Here is a 22,708-nt window from a genome sequence, read left to right as displayed (position 1 = left end):
GCAGCATCAATCGGCTTCAGTTAGCAGTACTAGCGAAGGAATCACTCAATCGTGTTCAGTTAACAGCCATCAATTGATCGCTCGGGTTCAGTAACGCGTAGCCTGCAGTGCAATCGCTCGGGTTCAGTTAGAGCCCAACGCCTCGCTCGGGTTCAGTTAGAGCCCAACGCCTCGCAGACATGCGCGTATGTGTATGAGAGAAACGCCGCATTGCTCGGGCCCGACCACCCACCGTAACCGGGAACACCCCGATATTTTCCTCACCCTCGCTTCTACCATAGTTTTTTCCGTTATGGATGGCCCAAAGAATGTCATGCAGTTGCCTCTCCGGCCTGCCCAGGATGATAAGACTATTTTCTGTCATGATTTTTTGTCATAGAAGTAGGAGCCCACCACATCTATGGTTTTGTCACAATTATCGTCATAGAAGTGTCATAAGTATGACAGGAAAAAAATTCGTTCGGCCCAAAATGTCATGGGTGTGTCTTTTTTTTGTAGTGATGTTGGGAGCCAACCCAATTTTTTTTCTTTGCTTTTTGTTCCTTTTTAGTAATGAATAATTCATCTAGGCTCTGGTTAGATGTGGTTTTATGTTTTAATTAGTGTTTGTGCCAAGTTAAACCTTTAGGATAGCTTACGGGTATAGTTGTGTTGATCGTGCTGAAAAATAGAAACTTTTGCGCCCAGTAAATAGTTTCCAGAATTTTATTGAAACACCATTTTGATCTGATTATTTTTGCTCTGGATTGGTTCACAAATTTCTAATGTTTTCCTAATTTTTCAAAAAATTGGGGTTACAAAAGTATTCAAGAGTTACAGATTGCTACAGACTATTCTATTCTTGACAGATTCTGTTTTCTATGTGTTGTTTGCTTATTTTGATGAATCTATTGGAAGTATCGGGGGGTATGAACCATGAAAAAGTTGGAATACAGTAGATATTACACCAATATAAATAAAGAATGAGTTTGCAATAGTAACTTAAAGTGGTAATTTATTTTCTTGTACTAACGGAGCTTATGAGATTTTCTGTTGAGTTTTGTGTTGTGAAGTTTTCAAGTTTTGCGTAAGGATTTGATGGACTATGGAATAAGGAGTGGCACGAGCCTAATCTTGGGGATTCACAAGGCACCCCAAGGTAATATTCAAGGACAACCTAAATCCTAACCTTGGGGATGCCCCAGAAGGCATCCCCTCTTTCATCTTTGTGTATCGGTAGCTTTACTTGAGGCTACATTTTTATTCACCGCACGATATGTGTTTTGCTTGTAGCGTCTTTCATGATTTGAGTCTTTGCTTTTTAGTTTTCCACAATCATCCTTGCTGTACACACCTTTTGGGAGAGATATGCATGAATCATTATTTATTAGAAATTTAGAATACTCTATGTACTTCACTTATATCTTTTGAGCTAGGCAATATTGCTCTAGTGCTTCACTTATATCTTTTTAGAGCACGGCGGTGGCTTATTTTATAGAAATTTATGAACTCTCATGCTTCACTTATATTATTTTGAGAGTCTCTTAGAACAGCATGGTAATTTTCTTTGGTTATAAATTTAGTAATAATATGATAGGCATCCAAGAGGGATATAATAAAAACTTTCATATAAAGTGCATTGAATACTATGAGAAGTTTGATGCTTTATGATTGTTTTGAGATATGAAGATGGTGACATTAAAGTCATGCTAGTGGAGTAATTGTGACATTAAGAAATACTTGTGTTGAGGTTTGTGAGTCTCGTAGCATGCACGTATGGTGAACCATTATGTAACAAAGTTGGATCATGAAGTATTTATTGATTGTCTTCCTTATGAGTGGCGGTCGAGGACGAGCGATGGTCATTTCCTACCAATCTAACCCCCTAGGAGCATGTGCATACTACTTCGTTCGATGACTAATAGATTTTTGCGATAAGTATATGAGTTCTTTTTTGACTAATGTTGAGTCCATGGATTATACACACTCTCACCCTTCCACCATTGCTAGCCTCTCTTGTTCCGCAAAACTTCCGCCAGTACCATACACCCACCATATACCTTCCACAAAACATCCACCATACCTATATTATGGCATTTCCATAGCCATTCCAAGATATATTGCCATGCAACTTTCCACCATTCCGTTTATTATGACACACTTCATCATTGTCATATTGCTTTGCATAAACATGTAGTTGACATTGTATTTGTGGAAAAGCCACCTTTCATAATTCTTTCATACATGTCACTCTTGATTCATTGCACATACCGGTACACCGCTGGAGGCATTCACATAGAATCATATTTTGTTCTAAGTATTGAGTTGTGATTTTCCGAGTTGTAAGTAGATACAAGTGTGATGATCATCATTATTAGAGCATTGTCCCATGTGAGGAAATAAAAATAAAAGAGGCCATAAAAAGAGAAAGGCCCAAACAAAAAAAGAGAGAAAAAGAGAGGAGGGGCAATGTTACTATCCTTTTTCCACACTTGTGCTTCAATGTAGCACCATGATCTTCATGATAGAGAGTCTCTTATTTTGTCACTTTCATATACTAGTGTGAATTTTTCATTCTAAAACTTGGCTTGTATATTCCAATGATGGGCTTCCTCAAATGCCCTAGGTCTTCATGAGCAAGCAAGTTGGATGCACACCCACTTAGTTTCTTTTTGCGCTTTCATACTCTTATAGATCTAGTGCATCCGTTGCATGGCAATCCTACTCACTCACATTGATATCAATTGATGGGCATCTCCATAGCCAATTGATACACCTAGTTGATGTGAGACTATCTCCCTCTTTTTGTCTTCTCCACAACCACCATATTCTCTTCCACTATGGTGCTATGTCCATGGCTCATGCTCCTGTATTGCGTGAGAGTTGAAAAGGTTTGAGAACATCAAAGTATGAAACAATTGCTTGGCTTGTCATTGGGGTTGTGCATGATTTGAGTATATTGTGTGATGAAGAAGGAGCATAGCCAGACTATATGATTTTGTAGGGATAAGCTTTCTTTGTCCATGTTATTTTGAGAAGACAGAATTACCTTGTTAGTATGTTTTAAGTATTATTGTTTTTATGTCAATATTAAACTTTTGTTTTGAATCTTTCGGATATGAACATTCATGCCACAATAAAGAGAATTACATGGATAAATATGTTAGGTAGCATTCCACATCAAAAATTCTGTTTTTATCATTTACCTACTCGAGGACAATCAGGAATTAATTAAGCTTGGGGATGCTTGATACGTCTCCAACGTATCTATAATTTTGTATTGTTCCATGCTATTATATTATCTGTTTGGGATGTTTTATATGCATTATTATACCATTTTATATTATTTTTGGGACTAACCTATTAACCTAGAACCCAGTGCCAGTTTCTGTTTTTTTTGCCTATTTTAGAGTTTCGCAGAAAAGGAATACCAAATGGAGTCCAAATGGAATAAAACTTTTGCGACGATCTTTCTCGGTCTAGCAGCAAACCAGGAGACTTGGAGATGAACTCGAAGACGCAACAAGGCAGCCACGAGGTGGAGGGCGTGCCCAGGGAATAGGGCGCCCCCCTACCTCGTGGACCCCTAGGAGCTCACCTGACCTAATTCTTTCGCCCATATATACTCTTATACCCCAAAACCATCAGGGGGAGCCACGAAAACACTTTTCCACCGATGCAATCTTCTGTACCCCTGAGATCCCATCTAGGGGCCTTTTGCAGCGTCCCGTCGGAGGGGGATTCGATCACGGATGGCTTCTACAATGTCGGATTTTGGGTTCCGGTAGACCATCAAGGTTCGAACTCTGGGGTGCACGCAGAGATCACACCTCCTGCCTACCCACATCTTGTTGCCTCGCAAGGATCTAAACTACACGAAGAACAACACAAAGGACACGAGGTTTATACTAGTTCGGGCCACCATTGTGGTGTAATACCCTACTCTAGTTTGTGGTGTGTCGGATTGCCTCAGGGGCTAATGATGAATAATACAAGGGAAGAACAGCCTCACGAGGGGTTGTTCTTGGCTGGTGCGATGAACTGCTTGGGTGAGTTTAGTCGCCTCTCTCTCTCTCTAGTCTACCCAAAATCTGGATCTCTAGTTCCCAAAATCTCCTCTCCTCTACTCTGCGGTGGCTAGTCCTATTTATAGGGCGAGGCCTTGGTCCTCTTCCCAAATATTGGGTGGGAAGGGCGCCAACAATTTGCCATTTTGAAGGGGAACATCTAGTACACTTATCCTGACTAAAGTCGGTCCTCGCCTGCTAAAGACTCTGACGGTGACGCCGGCTTGGGCTCCACGATGACCTCCATCCTGCCGTTCTGCTGGTTTGGTCTTGTTGCACCGAAATGGTTTCCTTTGCTTAATACTCTTGCCTGCGCTTGCCCCCTTTGCACCAAAGAGAACAAGGACTCTGCGTAGGCCGGCGCCCGCCTGGCCTCGGTCGTTATGGCTTGCGTCATGGGAACCTCGTGAGGTACCCTGCCTTCATCTCTCTGCCTCCTCGCGAGCCAGCCTGACGAGGCTGTGCCCGAGGAAGCTTCTTGTCGTCCACCGCGTGAGGCTTGGCCCCTCGCGAGGGTCTTGAGCATGTGTTGATGAAGATGGGCCATACTGGGCCACTCCCTGAGCCACGCCGTAGGCCGCAGGCTGACAAGTCTGGGTACCCCCGTTCCCAGAACGCCGATAGTAGACCCCGGGCCCAAGGCGCGCCTGGACTTGGCTTAGCAGAGAAGCGAAGCGCCGCGGGCCCCCACAGCCTGCGGCCTTGGGCGCCGCGTGGCGGTTGATTGGACGCGGGCGTCCCTATTTCCCCATGCCTCCTTATTTTGCGCCCAGCTAGGCAGACCCGCGATTGCACACAGTCATCCCAATTCTCGCTGCTCGTGCGTCCCCTTCCTCTCCTTGAGCTCTAACCTTCGCTTCCAATCCAATATCGAACCTCCCCCTTCCTGTCGCCATGGCGCTGATACGTCTCCAACATATCTATAATTTTTTATTGCTCCATGCTACTTTATCTACTATTTTAGTCAACATTGGGCTTTATTATCCACTTTTATATTATTTTTGGGACTAACCTATTAACCGGTGGCCCAGCCCAGATTTGCTATTTTATGCCTATTTCAGTGTTTCGCGGAAAAGGAATATCTGACGGAGTCAAAATGGAACGAAATAAACTGGAGAAGTGATTTTTGGAAGGAAACCCACCTGATGGACTTGGACCCCACGTCAGAAGATACGGGAGGTTCTCACGAGGGTGGGGGGCGCGCCCACCCCCCTAGGGCGCGCCCCCTTGCCTCGCGGGGCCCCCGTAGCTCCACCGACGTACTCCTTTCACCCATATATACCTACGTACCTTAAAACTTCCAGAACAGAAGATAGATCGGGAGTTCCGCCGCCGCAAGCCTCTGTAGCCACCAAAAACCTCTCGGGAGCCCTTCCCGGCACCCTGCCGGAGGGGGGATCCTTCACCGGTGGCCATCTTCATCATCCCGACGCTATCCATGACGAGGAGGGAGTAGTTCACCCTCGGGGCTGAGGGTATGTACCAGTAGCTATGTGTTTGATCTCTCTCTCTCGTGTTCTCTCTCGTGTTCCCTCTATGGCACGATCTTGATGTATCCCAAGCTTTGCTATTGTAGTTGGATCTTATGATGTTTCTCCCCCTCTACTCTCTTGTGATGAATTGAGTTTCCCCTTTGAAGTTATCTTATCGGATTGAGTCTTTTATGAGAACACTTGATGTATGTCTTGCCATGATTATCTGTGGTGACAATGGGATATCATGTGCCACTTGATGTATGTTTTGGTGATCAACTTGCGGGTTTCGTGACATTGTGAACCTATGCATAGGGGTTGACACACGTTCTTGACTATCCGGTGGAAACTTTGGGGCACTCTTTGAAGTACTTTTATGTTGGTTGGATGAATCTGAGATTGTGTGATGCATATCGTATAATCATGCCCACGGATACTTGAGGTGACAATGGAGTATCTAGGTGACATTAGGGTTTTGGTTGATTTGAGTCTTAAGGTGTTATTCTAGTACGAACTCTTTTATAGATTGATCCAAAAGAATAACTTTGAGGTGGTTTCGTACCCTACCATAATCTCTACGTTTGTTCTCCGCTATTAGTGGCTTCGGAGTGACTCTTTATTTCATGTTGAGGGCTTGTTATATGATCTATCTATGTTATTATTGTTGAGAGAACTTGCACTAGCGAAAGTATGAACCCTAGGCCTTGTTTCCTATCATTGCAATACCGTTTACGCTCACTTTTATCATTAGTTACCTTGCTGTTTTTATTATTTCAGATTACAAATACCTATATCTACTATCTATTTTGCACTTGTATCACCATCTCTTCGCTGAACTAGTGCACCTATACAATTTACCATTGTATTGGGTGTGTTGGGGACACAATAGACTTTTTGTTATTTGGTTGCAGGGTTGCTTGAGAGAGACCATCTTCGACCTACGCCTCCCACGGATTGATAAACCTTAGGTCATCCACTTGAGGGAAATTTGCTACTGTCCTACAAACCTGTGAAGTTGCAGGCCCAACAACGTCTACAAGAAGAAGGTTGTCTAGTAGACATCAAGCTCTTCTCTGGCGCCGTTGCCGGGGAGGCAAAGGTAAAGGTCACTCACTCACACCCCGTCAACTAAGCTCTTTTCTGGCGCCGTTGCCGGGGAGGCTAGGTAAAGGGCACTCACTCACACCCCGTCAACTAAGCTCTTTTCTGGCGCCTTTGCCGGGGAGGTGAGTGCTTGAAGGTATATATTTAGATCTTGCAATCGAGTCTTTTTGTTTCTTTTTTTATCACTAGTTTAGTTTATAAAAGAAAACTACAAAAAATGGAGTTAAGCTCTTCTCATACGCTTCATCTTTTTAATATCTTTCGTGAGAATGATGGAAAGGAAAATTGTGCCAAAGTGCTAGAAGAAGAATTACATAGAATGATTGGCATGAAATATGTGAATGATGAGCATGATTGCAATGTTGTTAGTATGAATTCCTTGAATATCCATGATGCTAATGATATGCAAAGCCACAAGCTTGGGGAAGCTATGTTTGATGAATATGATATATTTTGTCCCCCAAGCTTTGATGAGCAAAATTGCTATGATGAAAGCATGCCTCCTATCTATGATGATTATTGTGATGACACATATGCTATAAAGAATAATGATAACCATGAAACTTGTCATCTTGATCTTAATTTTCAATCACATGATAGTTGTCTTGTTGAGTTTGCTCCCACTACTATTGATGAGAAGAATTTTGCTTACTGTTTTTGTGTGTCCACATGATTATTCTACTGTAATAATCATGTTTTCTAAGCTTTTGTTTCAATAAAGTGCCAAGTAAGACCTTTAGGATGGCTTACGGTGATAGTTGTGTTGATCCTGCTGAAAATCAGAAACTTTTGCACCCAGTAAATTAGTTTTGTTAATTCACCGAAACGTGCTTCTGATCTGATTCATTTTCCTATGGATTGGTACACGAATTTATTAGGATTTCCTAATTTGGTACGAGTTTTGGAGTTCCATAAGTACACGTTTGATACAGATTACTATAGACTATTCTGTTTCTGACAGATTCTGTTTTCTATGTGTTGTTTGCTTATTTTGATGAATCTATGAGTAGTATCGGAGCATATGAACCATAGATAAGTTGGAGTACAGTAGATACTACACCAATATGAATTTAGAATGAGTTCATTACAGTACCTTAGTGGTGGTTTTATTTTCTTATACTAACGGAGCTCATGAGTTCTCTGTTAAGTTTTCTGTTGTGAAGTTTTCAAGTTTTGGGTAAAGATTCGATGGACTATGGAATAAGGAGTGGCAAGAGCCTAATATTGGTGATGCCCAATGCACCCCAAGGTAATATTCAAGGACAACCAAGCAACTAAGCTTGGGGATGCCCCGGAAGGCATCCCCTCTTTCGTCTTCGTTCATCGGTAACTTTACTTGGAGCTATATTTTTATTCACCACACGATATTTGTTTTGGTTGGAGCGTCATTTTCTCTTGTTAGTTTTTGCTTTATGTTAGTTAGAATAATGTTTTGCATCTTTAGGTTCAATAAAAAAGTCAAGGATAGCCTTTGCCATGCTTATTTTGCTAGTATACATGTTGCTGTTTGAAAACAGAAAGTTTACCACTGTTGCCAAAATTCCCTAGAAAAGTCAGAGAGTGGTATAATGTTGAATATTTTTGCATATTGAGCTCTGATAAATTTACTACAGTGGGAGTTTTAGTTAATAATTTTTGGAGTTAGGGAAGTATGATGACTCTTGCATTCTTTACAGACTGTACTGTTTTGGCAGATTGCTGTTATGTTTGCATTGTTTGCATTTGTTTGCTTGTTTAATGATTCTATTTGAGGATAGGAGTGTTAAATATGCAGAGGCATTTAGTATGCAATGTTGAATAATAATTTTAGTAATTTGTTACAGTAGAAAATGATAAGGTTTTGCATTAGTTTATACTAACCTATCTCACGAGTTCTTGTTGAGTTTGTTGTGAACGAAGCTTTTGATAAAAAGAGAAACCATGATATGAGAGGAATTAAGGAGACACAAAAGTTAAAGCTTGGGGATGCCCAAGGCACCCCAAGATAATATTTCAAGAAGTCTCAAGCATCTGAGCTTGGGGATGCCCCGGTAAGCATACCACCTTTCTTCTTCAACAACTATCGGTTAGTATCGGTTGAGCCTAAGTTTTTGCTTCTTCACATGAGTTGTGCTATCCTTGCAATGTAGTTTTCTTTAGATTTGCTTGTTGTTTGAATAAAGTATCAAGATCTGAAATTATTAAATGGGAGAGTCTTCACATAGTTGCATAATTATTTGACTACTCACTGATCTTCACTTATATCTTTCGGAGTAGTTTGTCTTTTGCTCTAGTACTTCACTTAGTTCTTTTAGAGCATGGTGGTGGATTTGTTTTAAAGAAACTACTGATCTCTCATGCTTCACTTAGATTATTTTGCGAGTCGTTAATAGCATGGTAATTTGCTTAATATTAATATACTTGGTATTCAAGATATGTGAAACTTTCTTATGAGTGTGTTGAATACTAAGAAAAGTTTGATGCTTGATAATTGTTTTGAGATATGGAGGTGATAATATCAAAATCGTGCTAGTTGAGTAATTGTGAATTTGAGAAATGCTTGTGTTGAAGTTTGCAAGTCCCGTAGCATGCACGTATGGTTAAAGTTGTGTAACAAATTTGAAACATGAAGTGTACCTGGCTTGTGCATCCTTATGAGTGGCGGTCGGGGACGAGCGATGGTCTTTTCCTACCAATCTATCCCCCTAGGAGTATGCGCGTAGTACTTGATTTTTGATGACTTCTAAATTTTTGCAATAAGTATATGAGTTCTTTTGACTAATGTTGAGTCCATGGATTATAAGAACTTTTACCTTTTCCGCCTTTGCTAGCCTCTTTAGTACCGTGCATTGCCCTTTCTCACCTTGAGAGTTGGTGCAAACTTCGCCGGTGCATCCAAACCCCGTGATACGATACGCTCTATCACATATAAACCTCCTCATATCTTCCTCAAAACAGCCACCATACCTACCTATCATGGCATTTCCATATCCATTCCAAGATATATTGCCATGCAACTTCCATCATCATATTCATGACATACATTACTTTTGTCATATTGCCATTGCATGATCATGTAGTTGACATCGTATTTGTGGCAAAGCCACCATGCATTATTTTTCATACATGTCACTCTTGATTCATTGCACCATCCCGGTACACCGCCAGAGGCATTCATATAGAGTCATATCTTGTTCTAAGTTTCGAGTTGTAATCCTTATGTTGTAATCAATAGAAGTGTGATGATCATCATTATTAGAGCATTGCTCAATCAAAAAAGAGAGAAAGGCCAAAAAAGGCCCAAAAAAAAGAAAATAAAAAGGGCAATGCTACTATCTCTTTTTCCACACTTGTGCTTCAAAGTAGCACCTTGTTCTTCATGTAGTGAGTCTCATATATTGTGCTTCAAAGTAGCACGTTGTTCTTCATGTAGTGAGTCTCATAAGTTGTCTTCTTATACTAGTGGGAATTTTTCATTATAGAACTTGGCTTGTATATTCCTACGATGGGCTTCCTCAAATGCCCTAGGTCTTCATGAGCAAATGAGTTGGATGCACACCCACTAGTTTTCTTTTGTTGAGCATTCATAGCTCTAGTGCATCCGTTGCATGGCAATCCCTACTCCTCATGTTGACATCAATTGATGGGCATCTCCATAGCCTGTTGATTATCCTCGTCGATGTGAACCTTTCTCCTTTTTTGTCTTCTCCACACAATCCCCATCATCATATTCTATTCCACCCATAGTGCTATATCCATGGCTCACGCTCATGTATTGCGTGAAAGTTGAAAGAGTCTGAGATTATTTAAGTATGAAACAATTGCTTGGCTTGTCATCGGGGGTATAGAAGTTGGGAACATCTTTGTGTGACGAAAATGAAGCATTGCCTAACTATATGATTTTGTAGGGATGAACTTTCTTTTGCCTTGTTATTTTGAGAAGACATGATTGCTTTGATTAGTATGCTTGAAGTATTATTATTTTTGTGTCAATATGAACTTTTGTCTTGAATCTTTCGGATATGAATATTCATATCACAATTAAGAAGATTTATATTGAAATTATGCCACAGTATCACTCCGCATCAAAAATTATTTTTTATCATTTACCTACTCGAGGACGAGCAAGAATTAAGCTTGGGGATGCTTGATACGTCTCCAACGTATATATAATTTTTGATTGCTCCATGCTACTTTATCTACTGTTTTGGGCAATATTGGGCCTTATTATCCACTTTTATATTATTTTTGGGACTAACCTATTGACCGGAGGCCCAGCCCAGATTTGTTGTTTTATGCCTATTTCAGTGCTTCGAGGAAAAGGAATATCAGACGGAGTCAAAACGGAAAGAAATCAACTGGAGAAGTTATTTTTGGAAGGAAACCCACCTGATGGACTTGGACCCCACGTCAGAAGATACGGGAGGTGCTCACGAGGGTGGGGGCACGCCCACCCCCTAGGGCGCGCCCCCCTGCCTCGTGGGGCCCCCGTAGCTCCACCGACGTACTCCTTTCACCCATATATACCTACGTACCCTAAAACTTCCAGAACAGAAGATAGATCGGGAGTTCCACCGCCGCAAGCCTCTATAGCCACCAAAAACCTCTCGAGAGCCCTTCCCGGCACCCTGTCGGACGGGGAATCCTTCACCGGTGTCCATCTTCATCATCCCGGCGCTATCGATGACGAGGAGGGAGTAGTTCACCCTCGGGGCTGAGGGTATGTACTAGTAGCTATGTGTTTGATCTCTCTCTCTCGTGTTCTCTCTCATGTTCCCTCTATGGCATGATCTTGATGTATCCCGAGCTTTGCTATGTGTTTCATCTCTCTCTCTCTCGTGTTCTCTCTCGTGTTCCCTCTATGGCACGATCTTGATGTATCCCAAGCTTTGCTATTGTAGTTGGATCTTATCATGTTTCTCCCCATCTACTCTCTTGTGATGAATTGAGTTTCCCCTTTGAAGTTATCTTATCGGATTGAGTCTTTTATGAGAACACTTGATGTATGTCTTGCCGTGATTATCTGTGGTGACAATGGGATATCATGTGCCACTTGATGTATGTTTTGGTGATCAACTTGCGGGTTTCGTGACATTGTGAACCAATGCATAGTGGTTGACACACGCTCTTGACTCTCTGGTGGAAACTTTGGGGCACTCTTTGAAGTACTTTTATGTTGGTTGGATGAATCTGAGATTGTGTGATGCATATCGTATAATCATGCCCACGGATACTTGAGGTGACAATGGAGTATCTAGGTGACATTAGGGTTTTGGTTGATTTGTGTCTTAAGGTGTTATTCTAGTACGAACTCTTTTATAGATTGATCCAAAAGAATAACTTTGAGGTGGTTTCGTACCCTACCATAATCTCTACGTTTGTTCTCCGCTATTAGTGGCTTCGGAGTGACTCTTTATTGCATGTTGAGGGCTTGTTATATGATCTATCTATGTTATTATTGTTGAGAGAACTTGCACTAGCGAAAGTATGAACCATAGGCCTTGTTTCCTCTCATTGCAATACCGTTTACGCTCACTTTTATCATTAGTTACCTTGCTGTTTTTATTATTTCAGATTACAAATACCTATATCTATTATCTATTTTGCACTTGTATCACCATCTCTTCGCCAAACTAGTGCACCTATACAATTTACCATTGTATTGGGTGTCTTGGGGACACAATAGACTTTTTGTTATTTGGTTGCAGGGTTGCTTGAGAGAGACCATCTTCATCCTACGCCTCCCACGGGTTGATAAACCTTAGGTCATCCACTTGAGGGAAATTTGCTACTGTCCTACAAACCTGTGAACTTGCAGGCCCCACAACGTCTACAAGAAGAAGGTTGTGTAGTATACATCAAGCTCTTTTCTGGCTCCATTGCCGGGGAGGCAAAGGTAAAGGTCACTCACTCACTCCCCGTCAACTAAGCTCTTTTCTGGCGCCGTTGCCGGGGAGGCTAGGTAAAGGGCACTCACTCACACCCCGTCAACTAAGCTCTTTTCTGGCGCCTTTGCCGGGGAGGTGAGTGCTTGAAGGTATATCTTTAGATCTCGCAATCGAATCTTTTTGTTTCTTTTTTTATCACTAGTTTAGTTTATAAAAGAAAACTACAAAAAAAATGGAGTTATGCTTGTCTCATACGCTTCATCTTTTTAATATCTTTTGTGAGAATGATGGAAAGGAAAATTGTGCCAAAGTGCCAGAAGAAGAATTACATAGAATGCTTGGCATGAAATATGTGAATGATGAGCATGATTGCAATGTTGTTAGTATGAATTCCTTGAATATCCATGATGCTAATGATATGCAAAGCCACAAGCTTGGGGAAGCTATGTTTGATGAATATGATATATTTTTCCCCCAAGCTTTGATGAGCAAAATTACTATGATGAAAGCATGCCTCCTATCTATGATGATTATTGTGATGACACATATGCTATAAAGAATAATGATAACCATGAAACTTGTCATCTTGATCTTAATTTTCAATCACATGATAGTTGTCTTGTTGAGTTTGCTCCCACTACTATTGATGAGAAGAATTTTGCTTATGTGGAGAGTAGTAAATTTTCTATGCTTGTAGATCATGAAAAGAATGCTTTAGGTGCTGGTTAAATTGTTGAATTCATTCATTATGCTACTGAAAATTATTATGAGGGAGGAACATATGCTTGTAGGAATTGCAATAATATCAAGTTTCCTCTCTATGTGCTTCAAGTTTTGAAGCTATGCTTGTTTTACCTTCCTATGCTAGTTGATTATCGTTCCCATAAGTTGTTTGCTCACAAAATCCCTATGCATAGGAAGTGGGCTAGACTTAAATGTGCTAGTCGTATGCTTCATGATGCTCCCGTTATGTTTCAATTCTTATCTTTTATGTGAGCATCATTGTCATCATCATGCCTAGCTAGAAAGGCATTAAAGAAAAGCGCTTGTTGGGAGATAACCCAATATTTATCCTTACTGTTTTTGTGTGTCCACATTATTATGCTACTGTAATAATCATGTTTTTAAGCTTTTGTTTCATTAAAGTGCCAAGTAAGACCTTTAGGATGGCTTACGCTGATAGTTGTGTTGATCCTGATGAAAATCAGAAACTTTTGCACCCAGTAAATTAGTTTTGTTAGTTCACAGAAACGGGCTTCTGATCTGATTCGTTTTTCTCTGGATTGGTACACGAATTTCTTCGGACTTCCTAATTTGGTAAGAGTTTTGGAGTTCCAGAAGTACACGTTTGATACAGATTACTATAGACTGTTCTTTTTCTGACAGATTCTGTTTTCTATGTGTTGTTTGCTTATTTTGATGAATCTGTGAGTAGTATCGGAGGGTATGAACCATAGATAAGTTGGAGTACAGTAGATACTACACCAATATGAATTTAGAATGAGTTCATTACAGTACCTAAGTGGTGGTTTTATTTTCTTATACTAATGGAGCTCATGAGTTCTCTGTTAAGTTTTCTGTTGTGAAGTTTTCAAGTTTTGGGTAAAGATTCGATGGACTATGGAATAAGGAGTGGCAAGAGCCTGAGATTGGTGATGCCCAATGCACCCCAAGGTAATATTCAAGGACAACCAAGCAACTAAGCTTGGGGATGCCCCGGAAGGCATCCCCTCTTTCGTCTTCGTTCATCGGTAACTTTACTTGGAGCTATACTTTTATTCACCACACGATATTTGTTTTGCTTGGAGCGTCATTTTCTCTTGTTATTTTTTGCTTTCTGTTAGTTAGAATAATTTTTTGCATCTTTAGGTTCAATAAAAAAGTCAAGGATAACCTTTGCCATGCTTATTTTGCTAGTATACATGTTGCTGTTTGAAAACAGAAAGTTTACCGCTGTTGCAAAAATTCCCTAGAAAAGTCAGAGAGTGGTATAATGTTGAATATTTTTGAATATTGATCTCTGATAAATTTACTACAGTGGGAGTTTTAGTTAATAATTTTTGGAGTTAGGGAAGTATGATGACTCTTGCATTCTTTACAGACTGTACTGTTTTGGCAGATTGCTGTTATGTTTGCCTTGTTTGCATTTGTTTGCTTGTTTAATGATTCTATTTGAGGATAGGAGTGTTAAATATGCAGAGGCATTTAGTATGCAATGTTGAATAATAATTTAGTAATTTGTTACAGTAGAAAATGAGAAGGTTTTGCATTAGTTTATACTAACCTATCTCATGAGTTCTTGTTGAGTTTGTTGTGAATGAAGCTTTTGATAAAAAGAGAAACCATGATATGAGAGGAATTAAGGAGACACAAAAGTTCAAGCTTGGGGATGCCCAAGGCACCCCAAGATAATACTTCAAGAAGTCTCAAGAATCTAAGCTTGGGGATGCCCCGGTAGGCATACCACCTTTCTTCTTCAACAACTATCGGTTAGTATCGGTTGAGCCTAAGTTTTTGCTTCTTCACATGAGTTGTGCTATCCTTGCAATGTAGTTTTCTTTAGCTTTGCTTGCTTTTTGAATAAAGTATCAAGATCTGAAATTATTAAATGGGAGAGTCTTCACATAGTTGCATAATTATTTGACTACTCACTGATCTTCACGTATATCTTTCGGAGTAGTTTGTCTTTTGCTCTAGTACTTCACTTAGATATTTTAGAGCACGGTGGTGGATTTGTTTTAAAGAAACTACTGATCTCTCATGCTTCACTTAGATTATTTTGCGAGTCATTAATAGCATGGTAATTTGCTTAAGATTAATATACTTGGTATTCAAGATATGTGAAACTTTCTTATGAGTGTGTTGAATACTAAGAAAAGTTTGATGCTTGATAATTGTTTTGAGATATGGAGGTGATAATATCAAAGTTGTGCTAGTTGAGTAATTGTGAATTTGAGAAATGCTTGTGTTGAAGTTTGCAAGTCCCGTAGCATGCACGTATGGTTAAAGTTGTGTAACAAATTTGAAACATAAAGTGTACCTGGCTTCTGCATCCTTATGAGTGGCGGTCGGGGACGAGCAATGGTCTTTTCCTACCAATCTATCCCCCTAGCAGTATGCGCGTAGTACTTGATTTTTGATGACTTCTAAATTTTTGCAATAAGTATATGAGTTCTTTTGACTAATGTTGAGTCCATGGATTATAAGAACTTTTACCTTTTCCGCCTTTGCTAGCCTCTTCGGTACCGTGCATTGCCCTTTCTCACCTTGAGAGTTGGTGCAAACTTCGCCGGTGCATCCAAACCCCGTGATACGATACGCTCTATCACATATAAACCTCCTCATATCTTCCTCAAAACAGCCACCATACCTACCTATCATGGCATTTCCATAGCCATTCCAAGATATATTGCCATGCAACTTCCATCATCATATTCATGACATACATTACTTTTGTCATATTGCCATTGCATGATCATGTAGTTGACATCGTATTTGTGGCAAAGCCACCATGCATTATTTTTCATACATGTCACTCTTGATTCATTGCACCATCCCGGTACACCGCCGGAGGCATTCATATAGAGTCATATCTTGTTCTAAGTTTCGAGTTGTAATCCTTATGTTGTAATCAATAGAAGTGTGATGATCATCATTATTAGAGCATTGCTCAATCAAAAAAAAAGAGAAAGGCCAAAAAAGGCCCAAAAAAAGAAAATAAAAAGGGCAATGCTACTATCTCTTTTTCTACACTTGTGCTTCAAAGTAGCACCTTGTTCTTCATGTAGTGAGTCTCATATAGTGTGCTTCAAAGTAGCACCTTGTTCTTCATGTAGTGAGTCTCATAAGTTGTCTTTTTATACTAGTGGGAATTTTTCATTATAGAACTTGGCTTGTATATTCCTACGATGGGCTTCCTCAAATGCCCTAGGTCTTCATGAGCAAACGAGTTGTGTGCACACCCACTAGTTTTCTTTTGTTGAGCATTCATAGCTCTAGTGCATCCGTTGCATGGCAATCCCTACTCCTCATGTTGACATCAATTGATGGGCATCTCCATAGCCCGTTGATTATCCTCGTCGATGTGAACCTTTCTCCTTTTTTGTCTTCTCCACACAATCCCCATCATCATATTCTATTCCACCCATAGTGCTATATCCATGGCTCACGCTCATGTATTGCATGAAAGTTGAAAGAGTTTGAGATTATTTAAGTATGAAACAATTGCTTGGCTTGTCATCGGGGGTATAGAAGTTGGGAACATCTTTGTGTGACGAAAATGAAGCATTGCCTAACTATATGATTTTGTAGGGATGAACTTTCTTTTGCCATGTTATTTTGAGAAGACATGATTGCTTTGATTAGTATGCTTGAAGTATTATTATTTTTGTGTCAATATGAACTTTTGTCTTGAATCTTTCGGATCTGAATATTCATATCACAATTGAGAAGATTCACATTGAAATTATGCCAAAGTATCACTCCGCATCAAAAATTCTTTTTTATCATTTACCTACTCAAGGACGAGCAGGAATTAAGCTTGGGGATGCTTGATACGTCTCCAATGTATCTATAATTTTTGATTGCTCCATGCTACTTTATCTACTATTTTAGGCAATATTGGGCCTTATTATCCACTTTTATATTATTTTTGGGACTAACCTATTAACCGGAGGCCCAGCCCAGATTTGTTGTTTTATGCCTATTTCAGTGTTTCGAGGAAATGGAATATCAGACGGAGTCAAAACGGAACGAAATCAACTGGAGAAGTTATTTTTGGAAGGAAACCCACCTGATAGACTTGGACCCCACGTTAGAAGATACAGGAGGTGCTCACGATGGTGGGGGCATGCCCACCCCCCTAGGGCGCGCCCCCTGCCTCGTGGGGCCCCGTAGCTCCACCGACGTACTCCTTTCACCCATATATACCTACGTACCCTAAAACTTCCAGAACAGAAGATAGATCGGGAGTTCCACCGCCGCAAGCCTCTGTAGCCACCAAAAACCTCTCGAGAGCCCTTCCCGGCACCCTGCCGGAGGGGGGATCCTTCACCGGTGGCCATCTTCATCATCCCGATGCTATCGATGACGAGGAGGGAGTAGTTCACCCTCAGGGCTGAGGGTATGTACCAGTAGCTATGTGTTTGATCTCTCTCTCTCGTGTTCTCTCTCATGTTCCCTCTATGGCACGATCTTGATGTATCCCGAGCTTTGCTATTGTAGTTGGATCTTATGATGTTTCTCCGCCTCTACTCTCTTGTGATGAATTGAGTTTCCCCTTTGAAGTTATCTTATCGGATTGAGTCTTTTATGAGAACACTTGATATATGTCTTGCCGTGATTATCTGTGGTGACAATGGGATATCATGTGCCACTTGATGTATATTTTGGTGATCAACTTGCGGATTTCGTGACATTGGGAACCTATGCATAGGGGTTGGCACACGTTCTTAACTCTCCGGTAGAAACTTTGGGGCACTCTTTGAAGTACTTTTATGTTGGTTGGATGAATCTAAGATTGTGTGATGCATATCGTATAATCATGCCCACGGATACTTGAGGTGATAATGGAGTATCTAGGTGACATTAGGGTTTTGGTTGATTTGTGTCTTAAGGAGTTATTCTAGTATGAACTCTTTTATAGATTGATCAGAAAGAATAACTTTGAGGTGGTTTCTGTCGGCGTTCTGGGAACGGGGGTCCCCAGACTTGCCTGCCTGCGGCCTGCGGCGTGGCTCAAAGGGGGGCCCAGCGCAGCCCATCTCCATCCACACAAGCTCCAGACCCTCGCGAGGGGCCAAGCCTCATGGGGCGGACGACAAGGAGCTTCCTCAGGCATGGCCTCATCAGGCTAGCTCGCGAGGAGGCGGAGAGTTCAAGGCGGGGTACCTCACGAGGTGTCCATGACGCAAGCCATGACGACCAAGGGCGCCAGTCGGGTGCCAGCCGACGCAGTGTCCTCCTTTCCTATTTGGTCCAAAGGGAGCAAGCGCAGGCGAGAGCATCAAGCAAAGGCGTCCATTTCGGTGCAACGAGACCAAGACCAGTCCAATGGCAGGATGGAGGTCACCATGGAGCCCAAGCCGGCGTCACCACCAGAGCCTTTGACAGGCGAGGACCAACTTTAGTCAGGATAAGTGTACCCGCTATTCCCCTTCAAAATGGCCAATTGTTGGCGCCCTTCCCGCTCAATATTTGGGAAGAGGCCCAGGGCCTTTGCCTATAAATAGGACTAGCCACCCCCAGGGTAGAGGCATCGGGTATTGGGCATACATCTAGAATAGAAAGCGAGAGAGATAGGGCGACTGAACTCCTCCTAGCAGTTCATCGCACGAGCCAAGAACAGACCCTGGCGAGGCTGTTCATCCTTGTATTGTTCATCATCAGCCCAAGAGGCAATCCACCACACCACACACTGGAGTAGGGTATTACACAACAATGGTGGCCTGAACCAGTATAAACCCTGTGTCTCTTGTGTTGATCTTTTCGTAGTTTAGGTCCTAGCGATTCGGTGAGGAGCAGGTAGGCAGAGGGCGTAATCTCCGCGCGCACCCCAGTGTTCGAACCTCAAGGGTCAGCCGGAACCCGAAATCCAACATTTGGCGCGCCAGGTAGGGGTGCGCTGGAAGTCGCTTCCTGTCGCAATGTTCTTCTCCGACCAATGCGTCCATGTCAGACGCTCGTCGGGCCCGCGCCGAGCGCCGCGCTGCCCTTGCTTCCCGCGTCGCCTAGACGGCCCCCATCAGCGGGCGCCCCCGTCGTTCCCCGTCACCTGCCATCAATGCCGCCATCGGCCCGGCAGGGAACGAGCAACAAGCATCGTCCCAGCACCCATCCATGAGGCGAGACGGCCGCACTGCTACACCCTCGCTCACTCCTGATGGTTCTTCGTCTGGAGCGCCCCGCGCGGCCATGGAGGCCCGAGCTGCGCTCATCGCGGGAAACGAGCTCCTGCGCTACCTCCCAATCGACAATGTCTACGAGGAGTGGCTCGACCGAGTAGCCGAGCTCGTCCGCGCCGCTGGGGGCTCCCCCGCGCTGTCCTTCTCGCTGCATCGCGCCCCGCCCTGCGCGGGCAATGAAGCTCCCGGGGCGCCTCAGCCGCCTCCCCCTCGAGAAGGCGCCCTGGCTCCAAGGCGCGCGGCCCCTGAGCGGAACCCGCCCCGTCAGGCGCCATCGCGGCAGGAGCAGAGCTGCCAAGAAGTCCCGCGCCCCCGAGATGCTGCTCGAGCGCTCCTTGCTCCGGCTCGTCCCGACCACGCTCCTGCTCCAGCACATCAAGACCCCGCGCTGCTCCCAACTGCGGGGCATGGGGACCCGCGGGACCAAGCTCTTCGTCACCCAAGGCCTCCTGTGGCCACAGCGGGCTGTCGCGCCTTCACCCCCGAGCTACGCAGCGTCGCGTGGCCTGGCAAGTTCAAGCCGGACCTGCCTCTCCGCTACGACAGCACGGCTGACCCTGCAGAGTTCCTCTAGCTCTACGAGCTGGGCATCGAGGCCGCCAACGGAGACGAGAAGGTCATGGCGAACTGGTTTCCCATGGCGCTCAAGGACGGGGCTCGCACCTGGCTCCTGAATCTGGCACCTGGCACGATCTCCTCCTGGGACGAGATACGCACCCGCTTCATCGCCAACTTCAAGGGTACTCGCGACCGGCCACCCGCAGTGAGCGACATGCGCCACTTCAAGCAGCAGCCAGTGGAAACCCTGCAGAAGTACATCCAGCGCTTCAACAACGCGCGCCTCAAGATCCCCAAGGTGACCGAGGAAGCCATCATCTCAGCCTTCTCCGATGGCGTGCGCGACGTCAAGATGAAGGAGGAGCTGGCGATGCATGAAGACCTGTGCACCTCCTTGGAGCTGTTCAACTTGGCGACCAAGTGCGCCAGAGCTGAGGAGGGGCGCCTCTCCCTCCTCGAGCTGCCTGCCGCAGACCCAGAAGAGAAGAAGCTCAAGGCCAAGGACGTGAAGTGCAAGGGGGCTGCCATGCTCGCGGCAGAGCAAGACACCAAGCGGGGCAGAGATCAGCCTGAACCCTCCAAGGGCAGTCCGTACTGCGTGTACCACGACCTCCACACCCACAACACTAATGAATGCCAAGAGCTCCGGGCCGTGCGTGAAGGAAGGGTCGGCCGACGTCCCGACTGCAATGACCGGGGTTATGGCCGAGGAGGAGGAAGGAACGCAGGACGCTAGGAAGACCGCGGTCCACGCCAGGGGTGGCGCGACCAACCTCGCGAGGATCACTGGCAGGACCCGCCTCGCGAGGGAGGCTGGAGGGATCAGCCTCGCGAGGATCGCCCAGAAGGGAATGCAGGCCTCCCTCCGCTGCCGCCGCAGCCAAGAAGAAACGAGGACTGTCATCAGGACGAGGGGGCTCGGGGCTTCTAGGAGCCACGCGCGATCGCCTGCATCCTGGGCGGAGCTCAAGCCCCAGCCTCCCAACGCATCTTCAAGCAGCTCACCCGCGAAGTAAATGCAGTCCTTCCCAAGATCGAGGCCACACACCCTCTCAGGTGGTCGGCATGCGCCATCACGTTCAGCTGTGCGGATCAGCTCAAGTGCGCGGCTACAGCCGGAGTCCTCCCGATGCTTTGTTCCCCAATCATCAGCAACGTGCTAGTCACCAAGACCCTCATCGATGGCGGGGCAGGGCTCAACGTCCTGTCTATGGAAACGTTCGACAATCTCCAAGTGCCCTACAATCAGCTTCAGCCAACCAAGCCTTTCCCCGGAGTCACCGACGGCTCCACCGTCCCGATCGGGCAGGTTTGCCTCCCTGTCACCTTCGGGGCACGCGACAACTACTGCACGGAGCTCATTGACTTCGACGTCGCCCACATCCGCCTGCCGTACAATGCCATCCTCGGGTACCCAGCGCTGGCCAAGTTCATGGCCGTAACCCACCACGGCTCAACCACCTCAAGATGCCAAGAAGTGGCGGAGTCATCACGGTGCCCTGCGAAGAGAGAGACGCAGTGTGCTCCCTGGAGCGAGCCTTTCAGGCCGCGTCACTGGAAGACCCGGACCGCGGAAGCAGGTGGCTTCCCGAGGCCGCCCCCAAGAAGAAGAAGACATCGTCCGGCCCGGCCCCTCAGGAGGCAGGCCCCTCAGGGCCGGCGCCTGCTCAGGGGGAACCTCCTTCTATCGCATAGGGAGGCGCGCCTGGCGCCCCCCTCAGGCAGGGCTCGGGGGCTCTCCCCTGGAGGGCCACCGACCTCGCCAAGGTCACGAGGGAGGCGCTAGGGCACCACATGGAGGCGTGTTTTGAAGCACGTTTCCCTCAAGAAGGAGCAACGCAAGGAGGGCCAAACCCGCCAGAGTTTGTCAGCAAGGCCATTCAGGAGCTACAGGAGTCAAGAGTCATGAGAGGCGGCCGCCGCCTACCCGCTGTGGCCCCCCATCCAGGCGAGGATGGTGGGTTGCGCGTCTGCATCGACATACCAGGGCTCAACCAAGCCGCGTCTCAGGAGCGCCTCTGGCCTTCGCAAGTGGGACGCTGCGAGGGTCCGCCCCACAGCTAAGTTCGCATGCCTTATGGCTTGCCGAACGCGGCGGCCTCGTACCAGCGCCTCATGAGGGCCATCCTGGGGGCTCGAGAGGTCAGGCGCGCCGCAGCCCTGGTGGAGATGGAGATGGTCCGCGAGGAGCCACCAGCGCCTCCGGAGCCTCCCGAGGCCCCAGGGCCTGGGGGCTCGTGAGGATCGACTCCCGCAGCCCACCGAGTCAGCTACATCAACACCCCTTCATCTTCAGCATCATCAGGTGACATCTTTCAACTTTCATTTCCAGCTGGGAGCGCCCTCAGGGCCGCATTATTCCCAGGCCGCGTGGGTCCGTCCTTGCGGCGTGTATCCCTTTTATTTCATGTTCTTAACTCACTCTGCTGGGGGCGCCCCTCGGGCTGCATTATACCCAAGCCGCTCGGGTTAGACCCAGTGGCATGTACCCCTTTTGCATTTATCTTAGGGCCATGCTTTCGGCCCATCATGCTTGTTATTTGGTGCCCGTTCACGGTACCTTTTCTTCTTGGATGTCGAAAGCTTGCGCGTTACAGGGGGGGTGCCTGAGCATCGCGACTCAGGTCTCCTACCGGCTCTCCGGCCCTCACCCTCTGGTCTTGTCCACGGCATCGCGACCTGGCATACCAGTGATGGCCGAGACCAGCCTGAGAGCCGGGACCCGAGGACGTAGAGTTTCGACATCTAACCCAGCTTGC

The sequence above is a fragment of the Triticum dicoccoides genome, chromosome 5B (genome assembly GCF_002162155.2).
Source record: "Triticum dicoccoides isolate Atlit2015 ecotype Zavitan chromosome 5B, WEW_v2.0, whole genome shotgun sequence".
NCBI classification, from domain to species: Eukaryota; Viridiplantae; Streptophyta; class Magnoliopsida; order Poales; family Poaceae; genus Triticum; species Triticum dicoccoides.
The sequence above is the reverse complement of the archived record's forward strand: the minus strand, read 5'-3'. Positions refer to the sequence as shown.